This window comes from Protopterus annectens, chromosome 13.part0 (assembly GCF_019279795.1).
Source record: "Protopterus annectens isolate FY-2018-M chromosome 13.part0, PAN1.0, whole genome shotgun sequence".
NCBI lineage: Eukaryota > Metazoa > Chordata > Ceratodontiformes > Protopteridae > Protopterus > Protopterus annectens.
This window is the reverse complement of record NC_056747.1, coordinates 1,205,973,181-1,205,987,792: the sequence shown is the minus strand read 5'-3', so window position 1 is coordinate 1,205,987,792 and position 14,612 is coordinate 1,205,973,181.

The following is a 14,612-nucleotide window of genomic DNA, read 5'->3' as shown; positions in this document are numbered from 1 at the left end:
GAGTGCTAGACCCAAACTTAACTTAACAGGGGGTGCTTAACATAAGGTTGGGTTTTGCACCACTTTGGCGTCTAACTGATTTGTCTTATTCCAGATATTGGAGTATAATCATCGCACTCCATACAATACATTTTGGATGTAAAATACTTCCGTCAACATTAATTACATATCCTGTAATTACTTTCAAATAGTAGCTGGAAGAACTATTTTACATTTAAAAAAGTGTACAGCTGAGTCATAGCTAGTATTTCTGGTGCCCTTTGCCATATCTTGATCCAGCGCCCCTTTCAACTTCAAGTTGAGGAGCAAAAAAAAAAATAAATAAATCGGCTACTATGCAGTCTACTAGTACCCCATAATGACAACCTTGTTGAGTACTATTGGTTGCTTAGAAAATGATCTTGGACAGTGTGCTCTGCTTGTCAGTACCCACCAGATAATCTCCCAGCAGAACACTGTGCAGCAAGGGAGTTACTAAGAGTTCAGGGTATGTGCCTCAGTGTATCCTGATAATCCCTCTGATGATCCCTCTATCAACATTATATACGAGGAGGCTGCAGTGACACTTAAAGAACAGATTACGTCATCATAACCAGTCTGTGCAGTGTCCTATCGCCATACTGCCCTGCCTAGAGAAAGAGATGTCATGATGGATAAGACAAATGTATCTTATCTCAGGATGCCTTTCAAATTGACCCTGGCAACTTAGACTCCACCTGTACATCATAGCGAGCACATGTGGGAGGCTGAGGACTCAGAACATGAGGAACAAGAACTTCAGGAGAAGACATATCCATCTGAAAAAGGTAATGGCAATTATTGTAGCCCTCAAGGCCTTCACACCTAATGGAAACAGGGAACCCATCACATTGTTTCAGACAACACTGCAGTCATGTACTTTAACAAGCAGAGAGAAACTCCTGTATGCTTTGCAGGCTAGCAGTGCAGGTATGGGATCCAACCTGAAAGTCAGTCCTAATCATTAGGATATCATGCATTCCATCACAAGAGAATATTTTAGCAGACAAGCTGAACAAGACTCAGTCAGACGTACCTGCACTGATTGCTAAATAGGAATTCTTCCTGTACGTGAACTACAGGTAGGATGTGCCAGAAGTTAACTTTTTTTTTCATCATATTCAGACAACAGAGCTTTGAAGCAGGACCCGAACTCCAAGAGCCTGAGTGATCGCTGCCATCTCTTTAATCTAGGCTCGCCTGTTACTGTACGGATTCCCTTAGTCCCCAAGGCATGATGGAAGATAAGAGGAAAATCCAAAAATGTTAATACTCACCCCTTTTAACCCAGACACTGTAGGATCTTCCTACTGCTGAAGTTGTCAAGATCAGAACTAATGCTGTCACTTCTACTTAGAACAAAGGATCCCTACTGCACCAGAACCTTAGGGACTGTAAGGCTGACAGTGTGGGTGATTTGGCGGTCATCTCCTTTAGGCATGTTTCAGAGGATTTGCTGAAAATGATGAGGGAGGCTAGGAAACTGAAAACAAGAAATGGAAAAGACTGTCCCTCTCTGGTGCCTCAGCAGTGAGCAAGACCCAAGTATAATGCATGTGTCCTTACTTTTTGCCTGCTTTTCAGACTTGTGCAGGACTATCCTATACCTCTTTGAAAGTACATGTATTGGCTATTTCAGCTTGCCTGTCACTGGACCCCCACTATACTGTTGGCTAGCAGTCAAACAGTTTCTTAGGGGGTTTCTGATTTGAGACCCCCCCCCCCCTAAAAAAAAAAAAGATTGCTTCACCACGTGACCTAAATTACATGCAAAAAAAGCCTACTTTACTCGCCCTTTGAGCCATTGGCTTTTGCATCTCTCATATAACTCTCTTGGAAGACCACTTTTTAGTAGCTGTTAACTCTACTAGTAGGATTTCAGAGCTACACGTCTCTAAGTGCAAGGAATCTTTTTTGATTTTCCACAAGGACAAGATCATCTTTAAATACTAATCCCACTTTTATACCTAAGGTTGTGATGTGACAGAAACATCTGCAGTCTTGTTTGTTTACCCCCTGTTTTCTGTGTAGTTACATTTCTTTCTTTCTTTATTTATTTAAAGTGCATTATTTATTTAGTTACAGTTTGTTTACCAGGAAAGTCCATGAGCCAAAAAGAGCCCATTTTCAATGGATGCCTAGGGAGAAAAGCTCCTTATACAGTTATACAGATGTAAATTTAAATTGTTACATAGTTTAAAGGAAATAGCATGCAAAAAAGGTAAAACAAATATATAATAAAAAAATCATAGTGTAACATGCCCTGTCAGAGCATTCAATGGCAGTATCAACAATAACAAGTTGATTAAGCATAGTATAAAATATTCTCAAGTATTAACAGAGTGAGTAGTCTGGTCCAAATACCCTTTTCAGACACAACTTGGGAAAGGTTGGCAAATATGTATTAGTATGATAGACACAAGCAAAAACATACTGTTCAAATAGTCAGAGTACAAACTGTATACACTTAGAAGTATCTTAACAGTAACACACACATATAATACAAGGAAACAAACAGCAGTATGTAAATATAATGGAAATTACTTAACTGTTTCCACCATATTCTTGTGGTGGTGTTAGTTGATGGCTTTGCAGTTGCCCGCTCCTACTGTAAATTTGATCTGGGACACCCCTCCCAGTCTGGTGTTCACTCTACTTAATACAGAGTGAACATTTGAGAAGGCCATCCCACTTAGGTTCTTAACCTTGAATTTTTCTTCTGCTCCTCCTTCCTCTCTCCTTGCAGTTTACTTAAGAAATTGCACTTTATTTTGCTTTTGCATCTTCTTAAAAAGTACTCAATTGTATGTATTCTGCTCCATTTATTACTGCTTAGTAGTAGTCTGATTAAATTGTAACTGTTATTCTAAGCCTTTTGGTTTAAGCACTTGGGCTCCAGACCAGTTGTTTTGCATTAAGAAGGTTTGTGGTCTGCACTGTTGTAGCAGGACAGGTAGTTTACATCCTTCTAAGTTGGGAATTGCTGATTGAAGGCTCAGTGTCTGTCATCTTTTTTGGAGAAGGTTCCCTGCACCCTAGTGGCAGGAGTGTGCAGTTAGAACTTGTCTGATTGAAGACTGCTGGAACAGGGCTCAATTTTAAGTTTTTTTACTGGTTAATTTGGTAATTTGTTTAAATCAGTTTGCTCATTTTCTATTGTTATATAAAAAATGCACTTTATTCATCTGCTTTTACTGTATTTGTGTTTCTTCCTACTTTATTTTGCTTTTGCTGTTTGTTCTTAAAAGTACTTAATTGCTTTTATTCTGCTGCATTTAATAAATTACTGCTTGTTAGTAGCCTGATTAAATTGGAACTGTTATCCTAAGCCTTTGGTTGAAGTACTTGGGCATCAGACCAGTTGTTTTACATTAAGAAGGTTTGTGGTCTGCACTGTTGTGGTAGGATACATCCTTCTAAGTCGGGAGCTGCTGATTGAAGGCTTTATTTTAAAAGTGTATTAGTTCTGGTTTAAGCACTTGGGCTTTGGGACAGTTGTTTTACATTAAGAATGTGTGGTCTGCACTCTTGTGGGAGAAGAGGGTAGATTCTTCCCTTCTGAGCTCGGAGTTTCTGGTTAAAGGCTTATTGTGCCTGCTTATTTGAGCAGTTTCTTTCTGAAATTGGTACGCCTTGTTTGCTGTAGCATATACTAAATTCAGACCTGCTGAATCTAGCTTTGTATAACTTGAGCACTAATCCAGACCATCTTTTTTTGGAGAAGATTCCCCTGTACCCTAGTGGCAGGAGTGTGCAGTTAGACCTTGTCTGATCAAAGACTGCTGGAATGGGGCTCAGTTTTTAGCTTTTATTGGTTAATTTGTTTAAATTAGTTTGCTCATTTGCTACTGATGTATTAAAAAAAAAACACTTTATGCATCACCGCTTAGCTAGGGTTAAACTATTCCTGGCGCCATAAAGTCTGCTCTTCAAAATTTTCCTTAGAACTAGCCAGTTTTTTTAGTTTTAGCACGCAAGAATCTGTTTCTTTGAGCTCAGCACTTGTTCAGAACTCGTTGTAAGCACTAAATGAGCTACAAATTACTACAGCACTCAACTTTCCTCACTTGTCTACAGGAAAACAGTTTTTAGTACTAAATAAATAAGCACCTATTCAGGCATGCCTAAGGGTCAGCTCCTGGTGTTTTCTCCTGTCATCTACCTGATGAATCTGGGCATCTTGGGGCAATGCAGCAATTGCCTCATGTACACAGACAGCCCTCTCCTTCTACCACCCAACACTACAACCTGTGAGAGATGCACGTATATAGCCAAACTGGAAGCAAAGCTGTCTTCACCCAAGACTGGACTAGACAATCGAGGAGAAGGTAAACGCTTGCACTACACCACACTCATCACATAGTCCCTCAAAACCTATACCACCAAAACAGACACATAGAAACACAAAACATACAGCTACATTCACAGAGGCTCTAAAGAAAATCTGCTCAAGCAACAGAGACCTCCAAAGCAGAAATGCAAGCAACCTCCACCCCCCCCAACACAACCCAAATGACACACAGCCCACAAACTCAGTGTGCCACTCAACCACAGCCCAAAAGGCATAACGTACCCAACACTCTAGTCATAGGTGACTATAGTTAGGCACACTGATGTTCCACTCACCAGGCTAAACAAGGAGAAAATTACTGTCAGCTGCCTGTCAGGTGCCAGTATCCGCCACATAATGCACACACTCAGGTCACTCCACAACAAGTACAAATATGACTCTGTCATTGTCCATATTGGTGTGAATGACTTGATATGTACGTCCCTGGACTACATGAAAAGAGATATGGAGGAGCTCTCCGATCTTGTAGCCCAGGCAGGTGTGACCCTAGCCCTGAGTAGCTTCCTGCCATCACCCAGAATGATACCACAGTACAAGGACAAAATGATTTACTTCCAACAATTGGCTATGCTTCCGGTGTCATTCTAAGGGGATCCAGTATCTGTCTGCCTGGGATGACATGATCGACAGACCATGATGCTTTGCCAGAGATGGCCTGTACCTGTCACCCTTGTGATTCCGGATACTGGCTAAGGCTCTTGCCACCCCTATAGTGACTTTTTTAGGCAAGTTTCAAATGACAAATTCACCACTGTAACAGGTACAAGCAAGCAAAATCTGAGGGTAATGCTGCTCAATGTTAGAAGTCTAAACCTCAAAATGCATTCACTCAAGGCACTCCTTAAAATGGAGAACATCGACATCTGTGCAGTGACAGAGACCTGATTCAAAGCTCCAGAGAGCACCCCAGCATTACCAGGGTATAATTCATACCACACCTTTCGGCCACCTAACCTGGACTGAAACACTAAGGGCGGAGGCGTGTCCATATTCATTAAGGGTATCCACACATTCAGGCTAGTTGCTCAGCATAATGCATCCAAGATTATCCAAGTGCAACTAACTCTGGGCAAGACCGCAATACAAAGTGTAACTTGCTACAGATCCCCCACCATGCCCCAGGATTCCCACTCCTCATTTCTTGATACACTGGAAAATATTAGGATACACCCCAACATCCTAATAATGGGTGATTTCAACTACCCACCATTAACTGGGAAAACTACTTGTGTACCAACTCTTTTGCTCAACATTTTCTGGAATTCATAAATTCCAATGCCTTGGATCAACTTATCCACACCCCCACCAGGGTCAGCAATATCCCAGACCTGGTTGTTACCAACATGGGCGACTGGTGTTCCACACCAGATGTCAATTCCTCGTTGGTCAGATCCTACCACAAGCTAATCACGTTAGACAGCCACATCCCGCCCCCACCCCGCATTAGGGAAACTACCATAAAAGATTTCTCCAAAACCAACTTCACGCTTCTTAAGACAGAAGTGGCAAACTTCATGACACCTATGCAGACGGACAGTAGAGGTACGACTGCTGAGTCCTACACAAATGCACTTTATAAGCACTTACACGAGTGAATGGATCGTGCTATATTTAGCAGAACCAAGATGTTATCCTCCAACAAAAGGAATCCAGTCTGGTGGTCCCCTGCCATAAACAAACTCTACAAAAGAAGAAAGAAACTGTTGCAAAAAAAGAGTAAAATCCCATGATTGGAGGATCTCCCTGGTCAGCCTCAGTAAGAAGCTGAGATCCCTCATAAAATCCTCCAAAGCTAGTTACGAAAACAAAATCGCCACTGATTCTAAAGACAACCACAAAGCATTCTATAGCTATGCCAAGAATCTCAGTGGCAGCACTCAGATCTGCTCTGAGTTACAGCACAATGGCACTAAATATACAGAACCAGCTGATATTGCCAACATCCTGGCAGAAAGGTTCAGTGCTAACTTTACCCCCCTCTCACCCCCTAAAGGGCCAATCTCAGAAGAATGCAAAGTTCCTGTAATCACGGCTGCACAGATAAAAACCACACTCTCCAAAGCCAAGAACACAGAATCCATGGGACTTGACAACATCCCAGGCTGCGTTCTACACAAACTACAGAATGAACTAGCACCATGTTCAGTCATAGCCTCACCTCAGGCTTTGTGCCCACTGAATGACGCACATCTAAAGTTGTCCCACTCCGCAAAGGGGGAGCCACCACGGACCCTGGGAGCTACCACCCCATTAGCCTAACAAGCCTGGTCTGCAAGGCCATGGAACGTATCATCATGGAACTTATCATAATGGAACTTATAAACAAAGACATTGGTAATCTCCATACTCTAGATCCCACCAAGTTCAGGTTTGTAAAAGGCAGATCATGTCTCCTAAAATTGATAGACTTCTTTGAAGCAGTCACCAAAGCCATAGACGAGGGTAAGGTGTTTCACACAGCCTATCTACATCTCGCCAAGGCTTTTGACACCATTCCCCATGCTGGAATTATAGATAAACTCACTAAACTAGGTATAAATCCCTATGTCACAAGATGGATTGCCAACTGGCTCACTGACAGAACCCACACTGTGAAAGTAGCAGACTCCAAATCCGACTTCAGACCAGTGACAAGTGGAGTACACTGGGTTCAGTCCTGGGTCCTCTCATGTGTTCATAGGTAGTACTAGGCTATCAGCCCTAGAGGCCTATACAAGCCTAGCCAAAAAGGTACCCTGGCTTTTGCCCCGCAAGAAGATTATTTTCCTGTACCCCTGTCGAGCAGAGACAGAGGTGATCCCGGGGTGAATTTCCTATTTCCCATCCAATCTTCCTGTTTGGTCTCTACTTTTCTGAAGTACAGGCTAACACAGAAGGTCTTTGGCTAATGAAGTTCGCAGATGACTACAGACTAGGAGCCATAATCGAAACTCCTAATGATGTAGACATCCTACAAAAGGGCCTCACTGAGACAGATGCCTGGTGTCAAAGCCGTGGCCCCAAGCTCAATGCCAGAAAGTGCATTGTCATCCCCTTTGGTAAAAAAAATGTACCCATAGAGCTACCACATAGGTGGTAGTCTGCTTAACACCGAAAGTGTGATGAGACTTTGGGACACAGGTGGACAGTAGTCTCTCCTTTGATAATCACATTGCCACAGTAGTCAGGAAATCCTTCTACGTGGCACACCTCATTACAAAAGGTTTCTCATCCAGGAAAAAAGAGGTCATTGTTTCCTTCTACTCGTCACTCATTAGACCCATTATAGAGTACAACGCCCCTTTTGGTATGTACCTCACAAGACACCTACAACAACTGGAAAGGCCGCAGAAATACCTCACAAAGAGGGTTACCATCCTCAAACAGATGCCCTATGCAGACCATCTCAAAAAACTCCAGCTTTACTCCGTCTCATATCGCCTACTCAGAGGCGATGTCTGCCTAACATACAAAGGTATGTCAAACCCAGAGCTGTTGGACAATGCTCCCCTTAAAGAAATCCCAATCCCTCCAAGCTACACGCTCTAGGGACCTAAACCTTGTCACCACAATAAACAGAACATGCTGGAGGGATAGATTCTTGTCCCAGAGACTTCCCGTACTCTGGAACAAACTACCCATCTATATCAAACAAAGCTCCTCATTAGCATTTTTCAAGAAAAATCTTGATGATTGGATGGGAAATAGGAAATTCACCCTGGGTATCACCTCTGTGGCTCTGCTCGACAGGGGCATAGGAAAATAATTTTTTTGGGTGGCGAAAGCCAAGGTACCTTTTTGGCTAGGCTTATATAGGCCCTAGGGCTAATAGCTTAGTACCTACCTATGAACAGATTTTTTTGTAGTGGCAAAATACAGAAGGTATACGATTTAGATATATAAAAATGGATCTATATTAGAACATCAAAGTTTCAAAACTTCGAATGTTCTAATATCGAACCCTATTCAGTGAAAGCTGAAAATATCGAAGCAACAGAAAACCGAATTTTTTCCTAGGGAAAGAATTCAGTTGTCTGTTTCTGTTGCTGTGGTATTTTCAGCGCTGTGGTGGAAAGTTACAGGTCGGGTTTGGGTAAGTGTGTGATTGAGTGCGGGTTAGGTTAGTTAGGGTTAGGTATGTGTGCGATTGTGTGGACGTGAGGGTTAGGGCACAGGTTAGGTATGTATGCAATTGTGTGGTTGTGAGGGTTAGTGCGGGTTAGGTGAGTTAGGGCGTGGGTGAGGTGAGTGTGCGATAGTGATGGGCCTTAGGGTTAGGGTTTGGGTTAAGGTAAGTGGATAGTTAGTGGTCTGTGTATTGTTTAGTGCAGGGTTAGGTGTAAGATTTTAGGTGTATGTGTGTGGATTGCTGTTTGTTTGGTGTGCTTGTGTTGTGTGTATTTGTTTTGTAACAGCAATTTTTTTCCCTAGGAAAAAATTTGCTGTTCTGTATGTTCGATGTTTTCAGCTTTCGCTGAATAGGGTTCGATATTAGAACACGCAAAGTTTTGAAACTTTGATGTTCTAATATAGACAATACAAAAATGAGTGAAAAGGTGAAAAATAATATGACTAGTCTGGGTGGCAGATTGATAGATATTCCAAGATCACTGAGTCTTGTGACCATTCACCTCTTGCCGATACCCTCCATCAGGGTGTACCTCCTTTCCCAAGGAGGACATCTCCCAGTTAATCCTGGAACAAATTTATGGGTAACCCATCTAATGATCTAGTTTATATTTAAAGGAACATAGTTGCACTGCTTAGCATGCAAGAGAAGTTTATTGCAGCGGTTTGAGAGGTGCTGGGTTATAAGCATGTCCCACCATGTTTTATTCATCTGTTCATAAAGATTTAGATCTCTGGTTCTATATATAGATACTGGACTAGCAGAGAAACAGAAGGTCCAGCGCAATCAGCTCTGTAATGATGTGGTAGGCAAGACAGAGATCTCCCCTCAAAAGTCTGTAGGTCATTGAATAAAGGGATAGAGCCTCTCTTGGTAGCTCAGGGGCTTTCGACTTTTTTGGTTAGGTGTCTTTGGGGTATTTTTAATTGTTTGATGTGTTTAGTAAGATACATTCCAAAGGGGTGCTGTACTCTATAATTGGCCTGATCAGTACTGAGTTTAAGGCAGTTACTCTCTCTTTAGAACATGATCATATGTTATAGTTTAATTCTGTATGCATTCCCTTCAGTACTCTTAATCCTCAGGGTATTGTGAAGGATACAGGAGAAGCCAAAGGTGCTAATAACTACTTCTGTTTGATGCAGTCACCATTGGTTCTTCTTTCATAGTGTAATATAGTCGTGTTAGGAACTTCCCGGAGAACAAAGGGCAAACAATTTTACATTTCTTGGATGTGTTTCGGCTACTGAGGTTTGATTTGAACAGAACTAAACAGATTAGAAACTTAGACCAGTTATTTGTTTCCTTTTCCAGGGGCAGAGAGAGAGCACCAAATATTTAGGAAAACCATGTCCAAATGGCAAGCACACTGCATTTGCTTCTTGCACAATTTCCATGAAAAAAAAATTAATTCCTGAGCATATTACACCCTACGGCTGCTTTCCTCAAAAGCATTAACACTCAACATCCTGTAAACAGCTACTTGCTCATCAGTCTGTACCTTCTGAAAGCACTACACTTTAGAAATTGCTTCTATGGCCAGGATAGACTTTGTTACGGCCATCTTACATGGTCTGCTCTTTTCAGACTTCTCTCAGGCCCAGCCATTCACAGGTGTTTGAGTGCTGGGAGTCTTTGTAGAGATTATGACTGCAGCAGTAGATATTTTGATAAATATAATACCGCTGTCTTAAGGACTTACCATACTTGTAGGTGTTCAAATATATTCACCATTGCAGTTCTATTTCCCCTCGCACCAGCCTTCTATTTATCTCCAGGGCATAATGGGTTTGGAATAGTTACACTCTTAACCCTATTTCCCACCTTTTCTTTCTGTTCCCTCACCAGGCAACTCCATTTCAGCAGGACTCACTTAGAACCTTGAAAGGCATCTTTGGACGTTGTGGTTGGCACCTTCACTCCTGAAGATGTCTTCACATCAGTTTGTGACACCTCTGCTAGTTTCTTTGACCAGCTGTGGCAAGAAAGAGTTAAAGATAGGATCAGACGACATCTTTGTTGTGCACCAATGCACTGACCTAACCAGGTGTGAAGATGTAGCTTTGGAAGTTGGGTTGGCCTTTGGGTTTTTGCAGATAGGAATCTCCAGAGGTTATGACTGCAATAGTATATATATTTCAACACCTGTAGTTATGATAAGTTGTTAACATAACTGTACATGTGAAGTTGTTCAATCTCGCCTTTTATTCTTGCACATGGGTGCTTTACTAGCTAAAGATCTCCGAGTAGCTGAAGGCCAGGTTCCTATCCCATGATGCTCTCTGTCCTAACTCAGATCTAGTTTGCCACTGCAACACATCAGAGGTTGTCTGGAGAGCTTGGGCCAGTTATTTATATTTATCTTCCTTTTTGGGCATATTTTTGCTGATAGTTATTATATAAAAAAACCTAGATTTGTACTGCTTTTTTGGGCTGCCTAGCCTTAAAATTCTTTATTTAGAGTTTGACGAGTGTGTCATTTTTAGAGCTGTTGCTCTTGGGCCTTTGGTCTTTTCCTTAGTTATTCCTTATCCCATTATATACTTTAGTGTGTTTTAGTGCTGTTGGAGCATTAGTGTAGTGGATAGCATCATTGTTGTTCAGATACTACTTAAAAGTGTGAATTTAGTGTTGTTAGAGTGTTGGTGTGTTAGATTAACATGACTGTTTACGATAAGAAAGTGTGCTTAGATATATTTTATACATGTATATTCTTATTGGATTAAGTTGTTCAGGGATCTGGCAACTTGGACTGTTTTGGAATTTAGACTTGCAGTAATCTTTCTTCAGTGGTGTTACTGTTGGTTATGATGTCTGACCATAAAGAAAAGCAGAAATCTGGGTTAAAGAAGTGTAAATGCGGGCAGAAGATGTCCATTACGGACGCCCATGGGAATTGTTTATTGTTTGGGGCCTGTTCACCTCCAAGAAGAATGCTCTGTCTGCCATTCCTTCAGTAGTAGGGTTTTACTGGAGAGATGAAGGAAGCTGGTGGATAGAGGCTTATTGAAGCCAGATTTTCAAGTCCTTGGACAAGGTTGACCAGATCTCAAAGTCATTGAAGGGGTCGAAGTCTTCTAAGGTGACTTCGGAGCCCAAGTCATCGGCTCCAAGCCCTACTGTTAAGGTGCAGTTGCCGGCTCCACAGTCTTTGGAGCCGTGCACCGAGCGAGTGTTTCAGAGCCGGTCCCCAGTCTTGGAGCCGGTCTCCGAAACCTTGGGATAACCTATCCTTTACTCAGTGGCATCTTCGGTTCCTTCGACTCTTTCGAGGACCCTATCTGATGTGGATGTGGACCGGGTGGTGCAGAGGCGCCTCGAGAACCTGGCACTTGCTAAATTATCAGCCTCGACCCAACCGTCCTTGGGGCCTACGACCATTCCATCTGCTTGTGACTACTCCTCCTCTGAGCTGAGTAGGACTTTCGGAGCCAGGAGAGGAGAATTTGATGATTGTAGAGCCGAGGCCTGTTCCAGTGCCCATGGCTCCATCAACCCTGATTCTTTGGTTCCATTGGAAGAGTCTGGAAGCCGGCACTCTCTCATTGGTTCTGGGGGGGGGGGTGGAGGGAGTCAAACCGATGCGTCTGTTCCGACCCTTCCCCTTGGGGCTTTGGCACGGATGAGTTTGGCTCCCTTCTCTGGTTTGGAGCCCACTGTTTCAGCACCGGGGAAGTTGCTGTCTTCTTCAGAACCGGCGGCTTCCTCGGGTTGAAGCAATGGTGCCTTTGATTCTATGAGGAGGGTTGTGTCATCTAAGACACACACATCGTCAGGTCCCTCCTCCTCCCCTAAGGTGCCACTTTCTGCTTCTACATCGCAGGTCCATGTGAAGTGTCGAGACCCAGAGCCTCAGGTAACCCCATTGGGTGACCCTTGCTCTACTGAGACCTCACTAGAAGCTCCTACTGATGAGGTTCCCAGGAAGAGACTTTGTAAGAGGAGGCATTTAGATTCCCCGCAGGAGTCTTTGACATCATCGGAAGGGTGCCCACAGTCCCCCTTGGAGGATATCTCCTTTGCTGATATCCTGGAAGTCCTAAAGCAGAGGGGTGACTGGCAGTCCATTAGCCTTACTGAGGATGAGTCGGTGCTCCTGAAGGCTTTTGGGTCTTAACCTTCCACCTCCTGGGTGACTCTGCCCTTTGAGCTGATGGATTTGGTTGCTCGAAGGCTGAGAGAGTCTCCTGATTCTATCGAACCAGTCCCTCGCAGGCCAAACAAGTTTATTACTTCCCCCTAAAGATAAGACTTTTCTCACTAAGGGAGACCTGGTTGATGCCATAGTGGTGGCGGAAGCCACCAAGAAAGAGATGTCAGAAACCTCTTCTACTGTCCATCCTCCTAATAGGGATTCCAGGACGATGGACAGATACGGGAAACGCATCTTTAGTTCTGTGACCTTTGCTATGCGATCGCTTAACTATTTGACTCATTTTACCCATCTTCAAAGAGATGATCTGAAAGAGCTTGGAGATACTCTGCAGGGTAATACAGATGGAGCTGTCTCGGAGAAAGTAACAGCACAACTTAATACCCTTAACTCCATAGTGAACTCGTCCATGTAGCTCATTTCTTATGCTGCCGATGGTTCGAGTCGGACAGCGGGTTCAGCGATAGCTCTTCGGAGACAGTCTTGGACGCGCTTATGCTACTTTGCGGAAGCCTTCATGTCTTCCTTTATCAACACCCCATTCGATGGCTCCTCTCTTTTTGGGCCTAAAGTCAAGGAGACTCTCACTAGGTGTGAGCAAGAGGGAAAGACTCTATCTGCCGCAGGAGTTCGTTTTTCCACCCCTACCAGACCATACCCCAAAGGGCAGAAAAGGTTGGAAAATGTGGTTCCGAAAGTCCCAAGGAGCTTTCCAGGACACACATAGTGAACCCCCCTCCAGGGGCAGAAGAGGGGATAATAATGGAAGACGCCGCCCTGACTGCAGAGGGGGGGCCGCAGAACCAGGGTGACCAGGATCAGTTTTTTGGTAAGCCCTATCAGCGCTCCTGAAAGGAGGCCCAACTGTCCTGCTCTGGAGGCAGTTGGGGATCGCTTGGCTTTGTATCCAGATGCCTGGCTAGGAATTACAACAGATTCTTGGGTACAAAGCATCGTTACCAGAGGTTACATCATTCCATTCTTAAAAAGAACACCTGTGGGGAAAAAATCCCAGACGTTCCACCCAGTCTCGGGGATCAGGCAGCCATAGAAATTCAGAGGCTGCAGGAAAAGTCAGCCAGCCAGTCCCAGCAGACCAGATAGGATCCGGGACTTACTCCAGATTCTTTTTAGTTCCAAAGAAGACAGGGGACTGGAAGCCCATCTTGGATCTCAGCAGACTTTGACACATTTGTAAAGAAGGAGAAGTTCCGGATGGTCACGCTTCAGTCTATTCTCCCATTCCTCAGAGTGGGCAATTGGATGTGCTCGATAGATCTCAAGGATGTGTACTACCATATAAAAATGGCCAGGCCATCCAGAGATCATCTGCGTTTCCAGCTGGGTGCCGGTCACTAACAATTCCGAGCACTGCCCTTTGGACTCACAACCGCTCCCAGACTGTTTACCAAATCCATGGCAGTGGTTACGGCTCACCTGAGGCATCTAGGATTCCGAGTGTTTCCGTATCTGGATGACTGGCTCCTTATCTGGGACTTCCAGGCATCAACTAATCATGTCCAGGGATCACACTTTCAATCTCTGCTCTGTTAGGCATCACTATCAATTTCGAAAAGTCTGCATTTTTGCCATCGCAGCGTATCTCCTTTATCGGAGCAGAACTAGACACCACCACTGCCATAGTAAGATTGCCCCTAGACAGAATAATCACTCTCCGAAACCACGTCTCGGACATTTTGCAGAGAAGGAAAGTACTGGCCCTTCAAGTACTGAAGCTACTAGGCACCATGGCAGCTACACTCATAGTGATTCCTCTGGGACGCATGCACATGAGGATTTTTCAATGGTTACTATTCACCCAGTGGTCTTACCAACAACTTACCATGTCATTCTTAATCATGATTATGGACTCTTGCAAGAAGGATCTTCGCTGGTGGTTGACCAGCCAGCAAGTTACAGTGGGTCTATCATTTGTTTCTCCCCCGCCATCAGCCACGGTGACCACGGACACTTCTCTGATA